The sequence below is a fragment of the Talpa europaea genome (assembly GCF_964194135.1).
Source record: "Talpa europaea genome assembly, chromosome: 14".
Classification (NCBI taxonomy): Eukaryota; Metazoa; Chordata; class Mammalia; order Eulipotyphla; family Talpidae; genus Talpa; species Talpa europaea.
Window position 1 is genome coordinate 77,121,909 of NC_140082.1, and position 20,012 is coordinate 77,141,920.

The 20,012-nt window shown below is 37.9% G+C and overlaps 1 protein-coding gene across 2 annotated transcripts in view; it reads right to left on the reverse strand.

Moving 5' to 3' along the window:
• Window positions 1-20,012, reverse strand: part of GABRG3 (gamma-aminobutyric acid type A receptor subunit gamma3) — a gene marked incomplete at both ends in the record, with an annotated part of 419,168 nt that overhangs the window by 393,157 nt on the left and 5,999 nt on the right. The gene's annotated exons all lie outside the window — the stretch shown is intronic.

Below are 20,012 nucleotides of genomic sequence, written 5' to 3' on the forward strand. Positions count from 1 at the left end.
AAAAGGAACATTTTTGAAAGGGTAAGAAATTTGGAGAATTGAAAAGAATAGGTGCTGTGATCAGAATTTAAAATAAGAATAAGAATGTCAATGTTGAAACAGCTCCGAGTTGTGTCAAGGACCAAATTTTGGAATAATGGAATGGCAAGCAGATTTGAGATTAAACTCTTCAAAATGGAGTAGGTCCTGGATCTGTGATAATGAGTTTGAACACAGGAGTGCTGTTATAAAGAGGGGAAGAGAGATGAGAAATGGGAGGACAATAAATGGGTCAAAGTGAAGGGGAAGAAGGTCATCGAGGGTGAGAAGGCAGAAAATGGTGTAGAAATGATTGAAGAGCATAGACTTTGCCAAACCTAATTTAAACTGTTATTTCCCCAAATCTAAACTGATATTTACCTAACTTTTTTATTAAATTCTGGAATGTCTAAGCATAGTATTTTGACCATAGTGAAAATCCCTCAATTTTTCTAGGTAAGTTATATCTTTCTAGACTATTTGGTTAGCTCCTAACTCTTGTTGATAAATGTAGGATCCTCTTTATTCTCGTGACGTGGGCATTTCCACGATGAAGAATCAGGGAAACACATTAATAGAGGACATTGTATGTGAGGGGCTGGGTTGGTTCTAGGTATGTAACACTAGGTTCTAGGTATGTCCAACTGTGGAGCATGTCTTAATTATGTTAACATATCAGCCTAAGTAGGCAACACATCAGCTTAATTGTGCAACATAACCAGTCTAAGTACCTTACATACGAGACTAGGTATGTAACATAGGAGGAACAGTTCACCTGTTAACCTCTTAACCTTTCAGAATTAGGAGACCAGAGAATATAGCAGACCCACCCTAAGAATACTTAATTTCTTTGGAGAAATCGCCAGTGCTGTGCTATATCTTCCCTGAGATCATTGGGCTGTGCCTTCCCCATCCTGGTGGCAGCTCTAATATAGCTCCAACTTTGTGATGATACTGTGTTTGGGACACTGAACTTCAAAAGTCTCTGACTGCCTTAAGTCTTGTAAGAACAACAGTAGTTCACACTTACCAAGCATCTATAACATAACTGTTATAGATGGCAGTAAATGTACTAGGCATTACTTGGCAGTACTTGGCAGTAAATGTACTAGGTAAAGTCCTAGGTCAACCTCTTTTTTTATTTAATATATTTTATTTTATATAATTCTTAGAGCATTTTTCATTTTTGCACAATGTATGCATTTTCATTTTGGTTATATTCCCCATACAGTTCCACCCCCCTTATTTTGACACTAATCCCTCCTCTCCTCTCTAGTTGCTTGTTGATTTTGATTTTTTCTTTATTATAATTAGTCTTTTTCCTGGTCCCTTATTTAGGTTTTCTAAATTCCTGGTATGAGTGAGACCATCCAGTATTTTCCTTTTCCTCTCTGGCTTATTTCGCTGAGCATGATCCCTTCCAGCGCCATCCACGTTGCTGCAAATTGCATTATTTTATCTTTTTGATTGCTGAGTAATATTGCATTGTGTATATATATCACATATTCTTGATCCAGTCATCTATTTTTGGGCATTTGGGTTGTTTCCATAGCTTAGCTATTGTAAATAGTGCTGCTATAAACATAGGGGTGCAAGTGCCCTTTGGAATTGATGTTTCTGTGTCCTTTGGGTAAATACCTAGGAGTGGGATTGCTGGATCATATGGAAGCTCTATCTTTAGTAGGTAAGAAATCTCCACAAAGCTTTCCATAGTGGTTGGACCAGTTTGCACTCGCAGCAGCAGTGCAGGAGAGTTCCTTTTTTCCACAACCTCCCCAACATTTGTTGTTGCTAGTTTTTTTATGTGCCATTCTCACTGATGTAAGGTGGTATCTCATTGTAGTTTTGATTTGCATTTTCCTGATTACAAGTGATGCTGAACATTTTTTCATATGCCTGTTGGCCATTTGCATTTCCTCTTTGGAGAGATTTCTTTTTAGTTCTTCTGCCCATTTTTTTGACTGGATTATCAACCAATCTTTGACAAAGGAGCAAAGAATATGCAATGGAGCAAAGAAAGTTTGTTCAATAAATGTTGCTGGGAAACCTGGGTCACTACATGCAAAAGAATGAAGCTTGACCACTACCTCACACCATACACAAAAGCCAACTCAAAATGGATTAAAGAACTAGACATAAGACCTGAAACCATAAAATATGTAGAAGGAAATACAGATGAAACACTACATGACATGAAATCAGTAATATCTTTACAGGCACATGACCCAAAGCAGTGATAGTGAGGGCAAAAATAAACAGCTGGGACCACATCAAATTAAAGAGCTTCTGCACAGCAAAAGAGACAATAACAAAAACAAAGAGAAACCCCACCGACAGGGAGAAATTTTTGCACACAACACTAACAATAAAGGACTGATCACAAAAATCTACAAAGAGCTGATGAGACTCAACCAAGTCAACCTCTTATGGGAGGTTGAAGAACATTTGACAACATCCCCCTGATCCCTCAAATCACTTCCTTATCTGGATAGAGCTTGCATCTGTTTACTAGTTTGTCTATCTACCTATGGATTATAGATATGTATGTATGGTTGAATTTATTGGAAACTTAATTTCCAAGCTTCACAGGTCACCTAACAGAATTCAAGACCTTAGGTAGGACTTTCTCATTTGCATGACCAGTTTGGTAAGGGGAAATTAGGACAAAACTGAGAGGGAGGGCCTCCCCTGGTGGCGCAGGCGGTTGAGTGCTGCACTGTGAAGCTGTCCGCAGCCTCTGCAGCGCTGGTTCCATCCAGCTGGCTGGGGAGGGTCCCAAGTGGCGCAGCAGACCTCTCCTGTCTCGCCCGCTGCTCCCCTCAGTAGTGTATTTTGTCAGTCTACCTTTTCTGTTTCCTGCTCTGGCTCTGGTGAATCCTCTCACCTTCCCACGTATCTGGCCTGTACCCCGGTTCTTGTATAAATAAATAAATCTTAAAAAAAAAAAAAACTGAGAGGGGAAACAGAAAAGTTCAAGCATCTCCAAGGAAAGATTGCCTCTATTCCAACACTTATGGGTTCTTATCAGTACTCAACCTCTATAAATGTGGGGTTCTTTATGCCAACGTCAGGGAGCCCCAATCAGCCCAGTGTGCAGCTGAGGAGCTTCTGCAGCTGAGAGTAGGCTGTTGTCTAAGTGCATGACCAAGGCAGAGTTCAAGAGGAGTGTGAAACTGCTCAGAGCATGCTTTCCCTTTCTGTTTTTCCCTCTGCTTCTCTCTCCTGGGAATGTTTCTCACATCATGGGGCCATAGCTGTACTAAAATAGTAAACAACAGATACTACTACAGGTCAACCCAGATATGATATGGGTTGCCTGACTGTGGATCCTCACCTGTGTGCTTAAAAAGGACTTATTAATACTCAACAGCAGGCACACACTGAAAGGTTAATGAAGGGTTTATTTACAAAAGAAAGAGAAATGAATAACTCAGGGAGAAAAGAGGGAGATAAATTCGTGAATGAGCCCTACCAGTTCCACTGACCTGGAATGCCAATGGCATGCTGAGAGCTGGCAAAGAGCCAAGAGCCGTGAGGCCAAGAGAGACCCCAAGGCCCACATAGCCGGTCTTACACCAAACCTGACTGCTTAACTCCACCCTCGGGTCCAAGCAACCCTCCCTTTAGTGATGATGGGATTTGTCATTCCCGGTGTCTTGATGACCTTGATCCCCTTGGTCTGGGGGTGGAGTCCACAAAACCTGTATGGAGTTTTCTCAGGACATCCTTTCCCCCTAACAGTGTTATGGATAAAGCCCAGAGGAAGCCACCACCTCACCAGTTGAGCTTCCTCCAGCAATGAGCAGAGGCATCAACTCATGTTGACCCCTGAGAGCAAGCAAGCGATTGTTCTGCTGCTGTCACTTATTGCATTAATTTTATCTCCTTTCCTTTCCTTCCAACTTAAAAATTAAGCATGCCTCTTTGCAAGAGGTTGGCAGGAAGAGTGAGGAGGAACTGTTTAAAAATAAACTGTCAGCATCCAAAGTTTAGAAAAGTAATTTGAGAATATAATGACACAGACTTAGTAGTTTTATGTACGGATGTCAAACAGACCTGCTAGCTCCTATCAAAGCAGAATCCAGGCAACTGTACCCCAAGTTCCACTCTCCACCAAATCGCTGCAAGATTATCACTCAAGTTTCCTATCCCATCTATATTTAGAGGAACAATAGTTCATCAAAATTCTGGAATTAAAATTAAGGGCTTGTGCACATTCTTTGAGTGATAAGAAATATTCACCTGAAGTGCAAACTAAATGTAGGAATGTGAGACTGTTAAAGAGTTAGTCACTGCTTTTAGCCATTTGGGTTTATGGTTAATCTTGAATAGCAGTACACACAAACATTAGGAAAATGTCCTAACATATTTGAGTAGGTTAGACATACATATTTTCAACCCTGATTCTACACATAAATTTTTTTCTTATACTTCAAATACCATACCTAAAATATTATCTAAATTGCTTTTAAAGAGTCTGTACCCTAACATTGAAGCCAATTTCAATTCACTAACAATGTCATATGTTACAGTAGCTATGGTACATTTAATGATGGTTTATATTACTGTCTAGGGAGATCATATGAACAGCAGATAATTGAAGAAAATTTGTTAGGACTTTGTCTTGAAAAATATATGTCTAGATAAAGCCCAAAGCACTTGTCCATTTAAGCGTCATTGACTATTTAAAAAACAAATAAACTTACACCCTTTCACCATTTTCTCTTGCTAATTATTGCCAAAGCTTTGATCTAGAAAAGAAAAATGATGGTAAGTTATGGATATGTTCACTGACTTCCATGCTCTGATGGTAGAAGTACATATCAAGCCATGTTTTCTGCAAAGCCTGTATCCTTCAGTCAAGTAGTTCTGCTTCTACAAATACAAGTTGGAGGAAAACTATCATGGTATATTGGAAATGGACAAAAGGTCTAGCAGCTGGGTAGTGTCTACTTGATTGAGGTTAGCCTTGTGACTGACTTTGACTAGTGAAATATCATAGAAGTGATGATATCTGACTCATGGACACAACCAGATTTTGGTTCAAAAAGCCAAATGCTACTTTATAAACAAGTCTAACCAGCCACCTTGAGGAAGAGAGATGATGTGGAGAGAACAGACATAAGGGTGGAGAAGTCCAGATATTTGGTCCAATTAGCCCATGAGGAGTCCAGAGAAGTCAAAGAGCCACCAGGCACCAGCCAGCCACAGGTGACCCTCCACTTGAGTCCATTTTAGCTGATTTCTGCACATATAGCCAATCCACATAATAATCAGATTTAAGTCACTAAAACTTAGAGTGGTTTATTTTACAGCAATGTCAAATGTGGATTAAAAAAAAAATGGAAGGATATTTGCTGTCTATAGCAATGCGAAATTTATTTTATTTTTAGATTTATTTATACAAGAACTGGGGTATAGGCCAGAGGCGCAAGAGGGAGAGAGAATTCACCAGAGACAGAGCGGGGAGCAGAACAGGCAGACAGACCAAAAGCACTGCTGAGGGAAACAGCGGGCAAGGCAGGAGAGGTCTACCGCAACATGTGGGTATCTCCTTGGTCAGCAGGGAATCGAACCTGCACTGCAGAAGCTGCGGACCGCTTCACAGCACTGTGCTCAATCCGCTGTGCCACGGGGGAGGCCCACAATGAGAAATTTACAATCGAGTAAATGTTAAGCAACAAGGAAATGTAAAATAATCAAATTACAGTTTTAAAAATATTTCATGGAACTTGAATATCAATGATATAATGTTACACAGGAAAAGAGAGATTTACTAAAGTCTGTAATTCCACTGCACTTAAAAAAAAATCAATAGGGGGGCCTCCCTGGTGGTGCAGGGCCTATGAAGTTATTGGCAACCACTGCAGCACAAGTTCAATCCTTGGCCAGGGAGCTACCCACATGGCGCAGCAGACCTCTCTTGTCTTGCCCGCTGCTCCCCTTAGCAGTGCATTTCAGTCAATCTGCCTGTTCTGCTCCCCAGTCTCTCTGCTGAATCCTCTCACCGCCCTGCACCTCTGGCTTACACCCCAGTTCTTATATGCATAAATAAATAATTTAAAATCAATAGAAATGTAAAAGAAGTATGAGATATTCACACGTGAAAGCTTCTGGATAGAAGGGTGAGTTTTTTTTTTTAAATCTTTTATACTATTTCATATATCCTACAATTTTTACAAAATAATATCATTTTACCTTAGAAATAAGATTAATAACCAAAGAAGAAAATGAAATGTTGCACCCAAACCAGACTATTTCAGTAAGGTACTTAGCAATTTAAATGTTGAGGGAAAATGTTAAATAATTTAAATAAATACTGCCCTGATCTTTTGAAATTTTTTAAAGAGGTTTTTTGAAATCAGAATGTGTGGCTTAGAGGATGTGTTATCTTAGTAGACTGACCTTCTGCTAGGAAGATGGAGATGGATTCAGATACTTAATTGGCTCTGTCCTGAAATAATGTTGGAAATCCCCCCATGGCCCGGACCAATTAACCCACAAAACCCTGACAGAAAACACTGTGGTGCAGCATCAGTATATGAGTTCAGGCAGTGAACTCAATCCAACAAATTATAATTATGGCTTGAGAGATATAATAGCAGAAAAGTTTCAAAATTTAGTATAATTCTTTATTTATATTTAATCTTATTTCTTAATAAACTATAGAAATGAACCCTAAACGTGTAGTCTAAGTCTCCATCAACAGAGTGGATTAAGATGTGGTATATATACACGATGGAATACTACTCAGCTATCAAAAAGATGAAATCCAGCCATTTGCAACAATATGGATGAACCTAGAGGGTATTTGCTAGGTGAAATAAATCAGATGGAGGAAGACACATATCAAATGCTTTCACTCACATGTTCTGAATAAAGAAACAAAACAAAAAAAGAACTAAATAAAAGAAAAATAAACTTTTTTAGACTATAAAACCAAATTAGTGGGTAACAGAGGAAGAAGAAGGAAGTGGTTAAAAGGGACAATTGTATGGTGAAGGACAGAATTGAGTCTTTAGTGGCAAACTCAATGTAGTATATACAGATTTTGATTTTCAAGAATAGACATCTGAAACTTAATATATTTCAAAAAGAATTTTTAAAATAAATTCAATATGAAAATTAATGAATAAACTGTCATGGGAATAAGATTGAGTTTGTTAATGAGAACATTTAAATGTTCAACTTATTTATTATTGTGGTTGACACAGGTAAAATTAAATGGTTTCCTAAGTAATCAATGTAAACACACATGTGTATATACATAAAACTACCCACAAAATAGATATCATACAATATTTGCAACTAGTTAATAAGATTCATTAAAAACTCCCCAAAGAGTCCACTGTGCCCTGAACAGAGTCCAAAAATTTAGATATGGACACATCCTTTCAAGGCAAAGTCCCTTTTTCCATGTGTTCCTAAGTCAGACAGTGTTAATAGATTCAACCAAATGCAAGCATTGTCTCAGAGAAAACAGAACACTGGGGATTGTAAATATTACCTCACCTTTCTCTTTCTTCTCACAATCTAGTAGGGACTTGTTTGGGAATACAATAGCTTAATATAAAGCCAGGATGAACATAACTACTAACTACTGCACATCTTTGTCTTACAACAAATATGAAAGTATCCCAATAAGAAAGTGGCTAAAAAGAACCATACAGAGCCTCCTGCTATTCATAATTTAATAGCTAACTCCTCAAGTCAAGTACTGGAAGAAATTCAAAGTCCACATATGTGAGCCTGCAGGGAAGAAATAGGCTTGCAACATGAAACTCAGTCAGAACATGAACACTTCTATTTCCACCAAAGATGGAGCAATAGGAGCTGGGTTTACTCTGTCACTTGAAACAGCAAATAAATAAATGAATGAATGAATGAATGAATGAATGAATGAATAATAAATAACAGTTTTCATGACACTAGACATAAATCAATGGAGCACAATGGTGTCTGACACAGGCAACAAGTAAAGCTAGCCATACAATTACCCCAGAACACTGCCTTGAATTTCTAAGCTGTCGCTCAGGGAAAGGCACCCAGTTAGAGCTCAGTGGATTCCCTGAGTTGAAGAGACAAAGCTGAGAGTAAGGAGAACAATGCATTTAGGATTTACAGAAAACAACGCAGGAAAAGATAAAGTTGTGCAGAGATAATCATGGACATCTACAGAGGTCCTCTCTTTGGTATCAAACAGAGCATGTGTGTATGTATGTATGTGTGTGTGTGTGTGTGTGTGTGTGTGTGTGAGAGAGAGAGAGAGAGAGAGAGAGAGAGAGAGAGAGAGAGAGAGAATTAGCCAAAACCAATGTAAAAAACAGTTTTCTGTGTTTCCGTGTCATGGTGAACAGTGCTCTAAAAAAAACTGGGGTCAGAAAATTCCAAGTTCATGGGACTTCTGGTATAGTCAGGAAAATCTCAAGAACCTGCCAGAGAAGTTCTCTAGATTTTCCTAACAAATGAAAAAAGCAATATTTAAAGGATCAAATAGTTTCCAAGTAACTTATCTGCATGCCAGAATGACATGCAAGAATATTTATAGAAATATAAAAATATCCAGCAGTCAACAAGGTAAAGTCACAACATTTTAAATGTCAACAAATTTAACAGGCATGCAAAGAAGTTGGAAAATGTAATTCATGGTAAGAATAGTCAATCAACAGAAATTGACATAGACCGATACAGGCATTAGAATTAATAGCATGAATATTAAGACAGTTATTGACAGTTATTCTATATATTAAAAAAAGAAACACAGGGATTTTCAAAATGCTAAGTAGATACCTGAGGATATATATGAGACATAAATAAAACTTCTAGAGATGCAGACTTTGCTATTTGAAATGAAAAAAAAAAAAGAGAGAGAGAAAGGTTAATGGTAGATTAGACATAGTAGTAGAAAAAAATAGTTAACTTGGGGCCTCCCCGGTGGCGCAAGGGGTTAAGCATCAGCACTATGAGGCTATCCGCAGCCACTGCAGCACGAGTTCGATCACTGGCCAGGGAGGTGACCCACTTGGCGCAGCAGACTTCTTATGGCTTGCCCGCTGTATTTCAGTAGATCTGCCTGTTCTGCTCCCCACTCTGTCTCTGGTGAATTCTCTCACCCTTCCCTTGCATTTCTGGCCTGTACCCCAGTTCTTGTATGCATAAATAGATGAATCCTTGAAAAAAAAAGAATAGCGAACTTGAAGATAGAGCAATAGAAACTATTTAAAATAAAACATATATAAAAGAAAAAGATTCAATGGAAAGGGCATCAGTGATCTGCAGAGTGACTTCAAACGGTCTAAAATGTTCACAATTAGAATCCTTTGACAGGAGAGAAATGCAGGAACCAGCAAAAAATACATCATTGAGTTAATTATATTTCATTGTAAAAATTTAATAGCAAGCATAAATCCACAAATCTAAAAGTTCAAGAAAACTTAAACATGAGAAACATGTCATAAGGTAATTCATAATCAAATTACTCAGTCACAGAATAAAAGGGAAAATCTTATATAATTCATAGTGGAAAACACAAATTTAAAGGAAAAAAGAAAAATACAACAGTAAATTTCCCATGGAAACAATGCAAAAGAAAAGACAGTGGAGCAATGTGTAAGTACTGACAAGGAAAATAAAACAAAAAGAAAAGAAGGGGAAAAAGTCTTTAACCATCATATGTGAGCAAATACATATAATCTATTTAAACAAACATGAAGGTAAAAGACAGGACTTTCAGAATGGCAGAATGAGGAACTTAGTAGAAATTCTTCCAAATAAAATAGTTATTTAACTGGAGGCAATTATTAGGATCAAATACATAACAAGTGACAATAGTTAATAACACTCTACTGGATAACTGAAACATGCTAATGGAGTAGAACTTAAATGTTTTCATCAAAACATGTATAATTATAGATGTGTCAACTAGAGAAGAGGAGTCATATCAGAATGTACATACATAACAAATTATCATGTTGTACACTTTAGATATCTTACATTTTTCAACTATTCATCAATAAAGCTGCAAAAAAATACTTTGAAAATCTCTGAAAACTATGTAAGGGCATACAGCAAATGGAAAGAAATTCCCACAAAAAAATCATCATCAATAATCTCATATTAAAAGAAAAGTTAGAGGAAGTTATTTTAGTAGTATGGAAATGATAAAAGAAAGAAATATGGATCTATACAAAGCAAAGAAAAAATACCAGAAATGGGAATGATATGTGCAAATATATGTAATCTATTTAAACAAAAATAGAAACAGTGTCCTATGAAATTCATAACATGTTTAAGTAAAATGAATGACCACAAAAGCATGAAGTTTAGGAGGGAGGAAATAGAAATATACTATTGCAATATTTTTATACTATATTTGATGTAATATAGTATCACCTGGAAGCAGATTTTCCCAAGTTAATGATGTATACTATAAATCTTGAACAGAACCACTAAAATAACAAAGGGCAACAGCTAATAAGGAGACAAAGGAAAACATAAGGAATCATAAAGAGGGGTAAAAATAACAAAAAGAATCTATAGAATCCCAATAAAAAGATCATAGACTTAAATTTGACAGCATTGATAATTACACGCAATGTAAAAGGACTAGAGATGCCATGAAAAAGCCAGAGGTTGTTAGGTTTAATTTTTAAAAAGCCAGCCCCACTTACATGGTGCCTACAAAAAGCACACTTTAGACAAATACAAGTTTAAAGTAAAAAGAAGAAAAGACCAATACCATACTAACACTAATCAAAAGAAAGTCAGGGTGTCTATTTTAATACCAGACAAAGACTTCATAGCAAGAATATTGCCAGGATATTCATTTTACAATGATAAAATGGTCAATTAATCTAGAGGACATGAAGCTCTTAATTTTTGTTACCCCTAATAACAGTGCACCAAAATTCATAATTCAAACACTGATAGAACTGTAAAGAGAGAGAGATCCACATGTATTGCCAGAGATTCCAAAACCACACTTAACAATTGCTAGAAATCATTTTCAAAATCATCAAGTAGATTTATACAAAAGTATGAACTAAATTTAGTAATTGAACTGATTCACTGAACATTCCACTAACAACAGTAGAAAACACATTGCTTCAATGCCAATATAGAACCTATTCTGGACCATAAAACATATGTGAATAAATTTAAAAGGACTTAGCTCATAAAAGAATGTTCTTTAACCATAGTGGAACTAAATGAGAGTAACAGGAGAATATCAGGTATAACTCCAAGTATTTGGAAAACATGTATCTATGGTATGTCTAAATGAATATCACTCATGGATTAATGAAGAAATCAAAAAGCAAATCAGTATTTTTAACTGAATAAAAATAAGATAAAAAATGAAACCTGTGGGAAATCACAATAGTAATACTTAGGAAGAGTGTATAACACAAAACAGTAAAATTAGAAAAGGTCTCAAATAAATGACCTTATGTTCCATCTAAAGAAAGCATAACGAAAGCAAATGAAATGCAAAGTAAGCATAAGAATGGTAGTAATGCAATCTAAATAGGAATCAGTGATTTATCAGAAAAAAAAGATTAATATTACAATGTAGTCAGCCCTGGAGTTGGGCTTGACCTTGTATCTTAAAAGAATTCTCCAGGTAATTCTAATACAAAACCAGATTTTGGATTTGTTGGGCAGATTCCCTGTAGAGTCCTTTCAGACCATGATATTCTAGGAAACTGAGATTTTTACATCTGCATTTGTCCCTCAAATGTGAATTAGTAGGATAACAAGCTAATCAGTATGGGCACAGTAAGACTTTCTAAAAGGATCTGTAAGATATTTTGGATCAGGATGTTAATTATAGGCTGATGAAATGCCGACAGCTGAACAGAAATCTCAATATAATACAAAGCTTTTATGACAGCAGAGCTGTCTGAGGACTCTGTTCTACTACTCATAAGCCAAATTGAAAGAGCAGCAGCCGAAACAGTGTGAGCCTGGGAACAGAATGATCGAAGGCACCTTACTGTCCTCTCACTATGGGTCAGGTGTTAGAATCTATAATTCTTCAAACAGGTATTGGATATAATCTTAATTATTCCATTTAGAAATGGAAGCCTACAGATGAGAGAGGTTGCTTCTTTCTCTCAATGAATCTTCCGGTAACTGGTAGAAAAGTCCAGATCTTTTCTTTCGTTCAAATACTTTTTAGCCCACATAAAGCTATTTTGCTCAATTCCAGGAGTAGCGATGAATAAACATTAAGAAACGGATCATTTGTTATTCTATGAACTGAACTGAATATTCAAATCAAGTTGTCATTAGATTATATCTGAGGAAGTATAACCTCAGTTATTTACTCACTTGCCTGTAAGAAAATTAAAATACACAATGAATTCTCTTTATATGTTCCCTACAAGAAAATGAGCCCAGTGAAGAGTTTTAATAAATTGAATTGCATGCATAGGTTCTAATGCAGCCTTGCCTTGTTTGATCTCAAACTAGACATTGATCTGCCTTAGACTATATCTCATGCCATGGTGAAGTCCACAGAGCTAAGGAGTGTGTATATAAGTGATTATTTCCAAAATTGATGCAGAATACATGTGGAATGGTCACCTACCAAGGTGTGTTAAACTGAGTTAATGGATCTTAACCCAGAGTCCTCCAGATTCCTAATTAGTCTCTCACAGACATGACAGGTATAATTTCTCCACCTCCCCTATGCATTTGAATTAACTTTGTGAGAGAATCAGTTAACTAAGTCTACAGTAATAGCTTTTACTTCAAGCACAGCAATTAAGAATGTCTGTCTTCTCTCCTCCTGCATCTGTTCTGAAAGTGGAGTGAATACATTTGAATTATTTTCTGGATATACAGTAATTGCCAGAAAATGTCAACTTATCCATCTGTAAATAGGTTGTAATTTTGGGGTGAGGACTAACTAGCCAGACTCACCTAAATGTACAGCTGAGATGTTACCTGATGCTTCCAGGAAAGGAAAAGATAGTTTGACTTGAAGAAGTCGGAAGCTTCCTCCAACAGTCTGGGCTCAGCTGAGGTAGTTAAATTGCCACCCCTCAGTGCACTATAGCTTGAGGGACCCTAAGCTGCCCCCATATCTTACCCTCAGCTCCCTCTTCTTTGGATGTACAAACATACTTCAACGTTTGTGTTTCTTTCCGATGATTCAGACTAAAACAACAGATCTCTTATTTTTTCTTGAAGTATGAAAACCATCAGAACTAGGAGCAATTGCACCCATTATTAAATCATAATATCCTAACAATACATTCATTCATTGTATAGCTTTGTCACATATTTCAAAATTCACTCCAGTTCACTATTCCAATTGAAACTCTCGAAACCATGCAGCAGGATGTGGCAGAAGGTGTCGCCCCATGCACACACACACACTGGGAACCATCTCAAAGAAAGGTGGGGGTCTTCCCTGGCCTTCCAGGCCACTCTCAGGAATGTCACAGCCATGACTAACAGTCCTGAAGCATTCATTTTATACTTCTATGCTAACTCGATTATGTTCACAATTTTTCACAGAAAGATATTAAAGAGAAGCATAATAAGGTTTGCTTTAAAAATTATTATGCTTAGTAAAATAAGTCAGAGAAACACAAATACTGTGTGATTTCATATCTATGTGGTAGAGAAAACAGATAAACTATGCAAAACAAAAATAAACTTTTATTTATTTATTTATTTTTAAGGTTTCTTTATTTATTTATACAAGCACTGGGTAGTCAGAAGCGTGGAAGGGTGAGAGAATTCACCAGAGCCAGAGCAGGGAACAGAACAGGTAGACTGAAAAAATACACTGCTGAGGGGAGCAGCAGGTGAGACAGGAGAGGTCTGTCGTGCCATGTGGGACCCTCTCCGGTGGCTGGGGATCGAACCCGCACTGCAGAGGCAACGGGCAGCTCACAGCCCAGCACTCAACTGCTGCGCCAACAGGGGAGGCCCCAAAAATAAACTTTTAGACTCTGACAATTAATGGTTACCAGGAGTAGGGGGGGTGATGGATAAACTAGGTAAAAGGGAACAAGTACGTAGTGAAGACAGAACTGGACTAGAAGTGGTGATTTAGTATGAACACATGCTGATTTATAATGATGCACACCTGGAATGTAATGTTGTCCTGCAATGGGCCTCCCTGGTGGTGCAGGGGTTAAAGACACAGTGCTATCAAGCTATCCCCAACCACTGTAGCTCCAGTTCCATCCACGGCTGGCCAGGGAGCAACCCACATGTCACAGCAGACCCCTCCTGTCTCGCCCTCTGCTCCCCTCAGCAGTGCATTTCAGTAGCTCCAACCTGTTCTGTTCCCCACCCTCGCTGGTGAATCCTCTCTCTCTCACACACACACACACATACCCAGCACCTCTGGCTTACACCCCAGTTCTTGCATTCATAAAAAAAAAAAAATCTTAAAAAAAAAAGTTGTCCTGCAATGCTTCTTCAATAAAAATACTTAGTATTAATGCCTACTTGCTATTCCTTTCAGGTATTGAAGTTATATTATCTCCAAAAAAAAAAATTATCTCTCACCACGTTGGGGTCATTTTCTCTCTCTCCTTCCTCAGCCAGGAACATAACTCTGGAGTATGAAGGAGCAGCTTCCTTTGAGCCCACAGGGGAAGTTACTGGGTCCCTCCAGTACTTCTGAGTCAGTGCCTGGCCACCAAGTCCTCCAGCTCTGACAAGAGTGAAGGAGCAAGCTCCGGTGGCATCTTCTTCAGTGCTCAGATGCAGGGAGAGCATGTGGGATCCTGCTGGGGGGGGGGGTGGTAGGGTGGTGGGGGTTGGTCCCTGACTCTGCCACCCGGGTACAGCAGAAGCATAGCTGTACTGAGTGTCCACATATACGGGGTATTCCTCAGCTCACATTTCAAAGAAGTTTTAACTAAACCTTGAATATAAGCTTTAAAAAAGCCTGGAAAAGAAGTCCAGATATGCAAACATCTTAAGACGGGAAATAGAAAATGAATTCCTCTATCCATAGATGCCCAGAGAAGATAATTCAAATGTTTTGCCTGAATTAAGTGAATCTATATGTCATTTCTGTACATTGGATGTATCCTATAGGCACACTTTTCCCCCCCACACTGATTATGTTTGGCATCTATAGTCCAGATTATGGAGAAGGAATCTGTATTCTGCAATAATCTATTTTCAGAAGAGTGGTTTAAATTTCTTGAAACCCTGAAGGGAGAGAAATTCACTCAGGTTATTTCTCTTCCTCTTCTCAATTCTCCTACTAAAAACCTTATCCTCCGCCAGCCTTGTCAAACTCATATCCATGATCTGTTCCTGAGATAAATGACACTCTATATATCCCTGAACTAGTAAAGGACACAGCTAAAGTATTACTTAGAATGATGGATGGACAGTTAAAGACAGGAAACTAAAGCAGACGCATTTATAATTTAGAAGTTAGTTGAGGAGAGATAATAGCTGGGAGTTTAGTGAGTATTTTTAAAACATATGATCACAATTTGTATTATGAAAACTAATTAGAGGATTCCATGTGGATATGCCACGTAAATGAGTGTGTTTGATTCCCTCTATTTATTGTTGACAATGACAGTGATGAGCCATTTAACTTATTTCCTGATGTGGGATCTCTGTGGAGGCGGTTGGACCATGTACATTGGGAGATGCCAATGTAAACAGATGCATCTATAGTTAGAAATTGGGAACTGTGTCCTGGGGGAAAAACATCAATTCTCATCTGCAGAATTATGGAAACCACACAGAAGTTTGCAGAACTGTTTCATAGTTATATGACATCATATCAACCTCAAGACAGTCCTTCAAAAGTATCATCTCCTCCTTTAGAGATGAAAGCTAATGCTAGGAGAAACTCTGGGAACAGATATTTGACCCACCCTGTTGGTGACAAGAGGGGATGTAGGTCAGGAAAGAAGGCACTCAGAAGAGATGATATTGAGGTTTGAAGAAAAGTAGTAATTGAGCCCAGAGTGGGAGAGGGAAAAAGGGGTTAAGAGAATCACATGGTGGGAAAAGAGAAAAGCGAAAGCAAGTGTTCTGATGAGGACAATGGGAGGGCTGGAGTCTCCAGAGGGTATAATATGTGAGGTGCAGAGTGTCTGGAAATGAAAGAAGTAGACAAGGGCCAGAAAATGGCTGCCTCTTTGTGTTCCTTGAAGGACTTGAACTTTAAGCTAGAAGCAATGTGAAGGTTTGAAGGGTTTAATCCATGGAGTGCCTTAAACAGGCTTTCTTTACTCCAATATCACCTCCTAAGTGCTATTTGGAGAGCCCTTTTCCTTCTACTGCCCATCAGAAGAACCCAAGTGTGGACAGGGTCCTTGTTGCTTAAGGGGTCTCCATGCTCTGGGCTTGGTGCAGAGGGAGTGCTCAGCAAACATGGGCTGAGTGGGTGAAAAAAGAAGGAAGTGAGAAGGGAAGTGAGCAAAAAAAAAAAAAACTGGTAATTATGATAAACTAAGAGTAAATCCATGAATAGAACAAGATTATATAAAATAAGTTGATTGTGCTCCAGTGAGGAGGCATGGTGATTATAACAAATTTGAAAAGGATACATGTGATAAAAGTAGTGAGAAAAGAAAAGGAATCAGATTTTCATGGGAAATTCTCCTTTAAGGAGAGTCCTAAGCCATGGAGGAAATGGTGTCCAATTCTGTCTCGTCACCAAGAGAGCTGTTCTTGGGCACTTAGTATGACTGAGTATCAGCAAGTTGCTGAATTCTACCAGATATTATTTATCATTTATATGAGACAGGAAGAGGAATCCTAAATATCCCAGTGACCATGGGGACTTAGTTGACTTCTGAGGACTAAATGACATAAAGCTTTAGCAAGTTTGCCTGCATATTGTTCTTAAGTGTGAACAAGAAGCATTTGTTCTTAAGTGTGTATGTGTGCTATTTCATTTGGAAAATTCACAGTTCCTTATGTATATAAGGAAAAATAAAATCTCTGGGATCATAAATTCTGCCTACCTTCTGTGCATGACAAAGCCTCAGTATGGCCCCTTCCAAGTGTCATGCTGTGTCTGTGAGAGAGGGGTGCCCTGTTTTTTTTTTAAATGGTTTTGTCTTGCATTTTCTATAAATAATGCAGTAACTAAAGGATTCAGCTACAGAATCAGAGAGACCTTGGTTGGAAATAAGCTCACCCACTTATACCCATGTCTATTTTTCCACCTCACAGGAGGTAGAAATAATATCATCCAAATAATACCATGGATGGAAGGTGCTTTGCTGCATTCTAGCACAGAATAAACAAAGAACCAACTGGACTAGATTTACCCAGTAGGACAATAACTTATTTATCTTTGCTCTAAGATCAACCACAGTGTCTAAGAAAATTCATAACATTTCTGAATCTTCTCTTTCCATCTAAACGTAGAATTGCTGAACATGCTTCACACTGGATAGAACTTTCATAGAGTTATAAAGGGAAAACACTGATGACAATGGAGTATGAGAACATTGTTCAGTGGTAACTTAGATGGATAAGAGTAATTTGGTCCCTTTACTTCATTATATGGAAGAGGCAACTGTGACACAGAAAGATGATGTGACTGCTCCAATATTGCATGGGACATACATCTGCACATTACATTGTAGGCTTTTGAAATTCTATGCCTATTGTAACCAGAGAACTTCTAGGTCCTGCTATGTATAAAGTGGAGACCTGGAAAAACAAAGGGAGAGGAAAGTTAAGTTAGAGAGAGGACTGGCAAACTGCTAGCTTCTAAATGAAACTGGGTCCTATGGAGATGAGAAAACAAACCATAATCTGGGTGCATCCGATGAAACTGTGTTGTTTTCATCCCCAAGTTCTCTTACCATCATCATGATAATGTGCAGGTCTTATAGCAGCAATGGCACACATTTCATTCCTGGCCAGACATACTTCTCTTATTTGTTGTTGGATCAGAATTTACAGTCTAATCTATTCATTGTTGATCTATTAAGACAACTGATGGAACAACTAGACAGAAAATCTGGAAAGATATAGAAGAACTTAGCAATATCACTAAACAAGAATATCCAAGCCATCCAGCAACAACAGAACACACATTCTTTTCAAGTGCCTATCAAACATTCACCAAAACAGGCCAAATCTGGAGCAAAAGTTAAACATTAACAAGTTTAAAAGAACTGAACTTATATAGAGTCTGTTCTTTGACAACGGAATCAAATCATAATCAATAAGAGAAAACAAGAAAATTTCCGAACACTTGGAACCTAAAAGCACACTACTAAAAATCCATGGGTTAAAGAAAAAATTCTCAAAAGAAAATTTAAAAATATATTGAATTGAGGGCCTCCCCGGTGGCACAGCGGTTGAGCGCTGGGTTGCGAAGCTGCCCGCAGCCTCTGCAGCGCCGGTTCAATCCCTGGCTGCTCCCCGGCCACCAGAGGAGGGTCCCACATGGCGCGCAGACCTCTCCTGCCGCCCGCTGCTCCCCTCAGCAGTGTACTTCAGTCCTTCTGCCTGCTCTGCTCCCCGCTCTGGCTCTGGTGAATTCTCTCACCCTCCTGTGCTTCTGACTGTACCCAGTGCTTTTAAATAAATAAATAAATAAATAAATAAATAAATAAATAAACAAACAAATAAATAAATAAATAAATAAATCTTTAAAAAATATATATATATTGAATTGAATGAATGGAAATGAAAGCACAAAATATCAAAATCTGCGAGCTTAAGATAAAGCACCACAGAGCTGGCAATTTAAATCACTAAATGTTTCCAACAAAAATAGTCTTAAATCAGAAATCTAAGTGTTATCTTATAGAAGATCATCAAGAAAGAAGGACGAGGAGGTGGAGGGAGAAGACAAGAAGAAGGAGAGGAAAAGAAAGAGGAATTGGTGACAGAAGACTTTTGAAAAAGAGGAATAAAGGTAGAATTGCTCTACAAGATTTACTACATACTGATCAGTAAGTAGTGACACAATGATCAACATGCAGATAAATGAAACAAAATAGAGAACAAAGAGATAGCCCTCCAACTGAGCCAAAAGAATTTGTTTTAAAGATTTATTTATTTATTTATTTATTTATTTATTTATTTATTTATTTATACAAGCACTAGGTACAGTCAGAAGCGCAGGAGGGTGAGAGAATTCACCAGAGCCAGAGCGGGGAACAGAACAGGCAGACTGACGAAGTACACTGCTGAGGGGAGCAGCAGGCGAGACAGGAGAGATCTGTCATGCCATGTGGGACCCTTGCCAGTGGCCAGGGATCAAACCAGCGCAGCAGAGGTTGCAGGCAGCTTCGCAGCCCAGCGCTCAACTGCTGCACCACCAGGGGAGTCCATGAGCCAAAACATTTTTGACAAATATGCAAAAACAATTCAATATAGGAAGTAACTGGGTATCTACAGCCAAAACTGGTATCTATGTGCAAAAATTGAAAAAATAAGTAATTTAGTTCTAAACTGTACATCTTGATCTTACATAAAAATTAACTCAAAACTGACAATGAATTAAAATGTAAAAAATACAAAATTATAAACCTTTTAGAAGAAAACAAAGGAGAATATCTTCAGGAACTAGGGATTAATGAAAAGTTATTAGTCATTACTCCAGAATCATGCTCCGTAAAGGGAAAAAAATCAGTAAATTGGACTTAATCAATATAAAAAACTTCCCTCAGTTAGAGATCCTAAAAAGAGCATGAACTGCAAGGTACAGACTGAAGGAGAAAAAAAGCAAACTACATCTGGCAAAAGAATCCTCTCTAGTTTATATGAAGAACTCTTAATATGCAATAGAAAAAAATAAAATGACCTCATTTCTTACAGGGGCAAATAATATGAAGAGCTATTTCAATGAAAAGGCTTTACTGATGGCCAATAAGCATATAAAAGGAATTCAGTATTGCTAACCATTAGGAAAATACAAATTAAGAGCATAATGCAATAGCAACCTATTCTACCCAAGCAGTTAAATGAAAAAGTAGTGCTGGTAGGCATAGAAAATGGTACAGCCAAGTTAGACAACAGTTTGA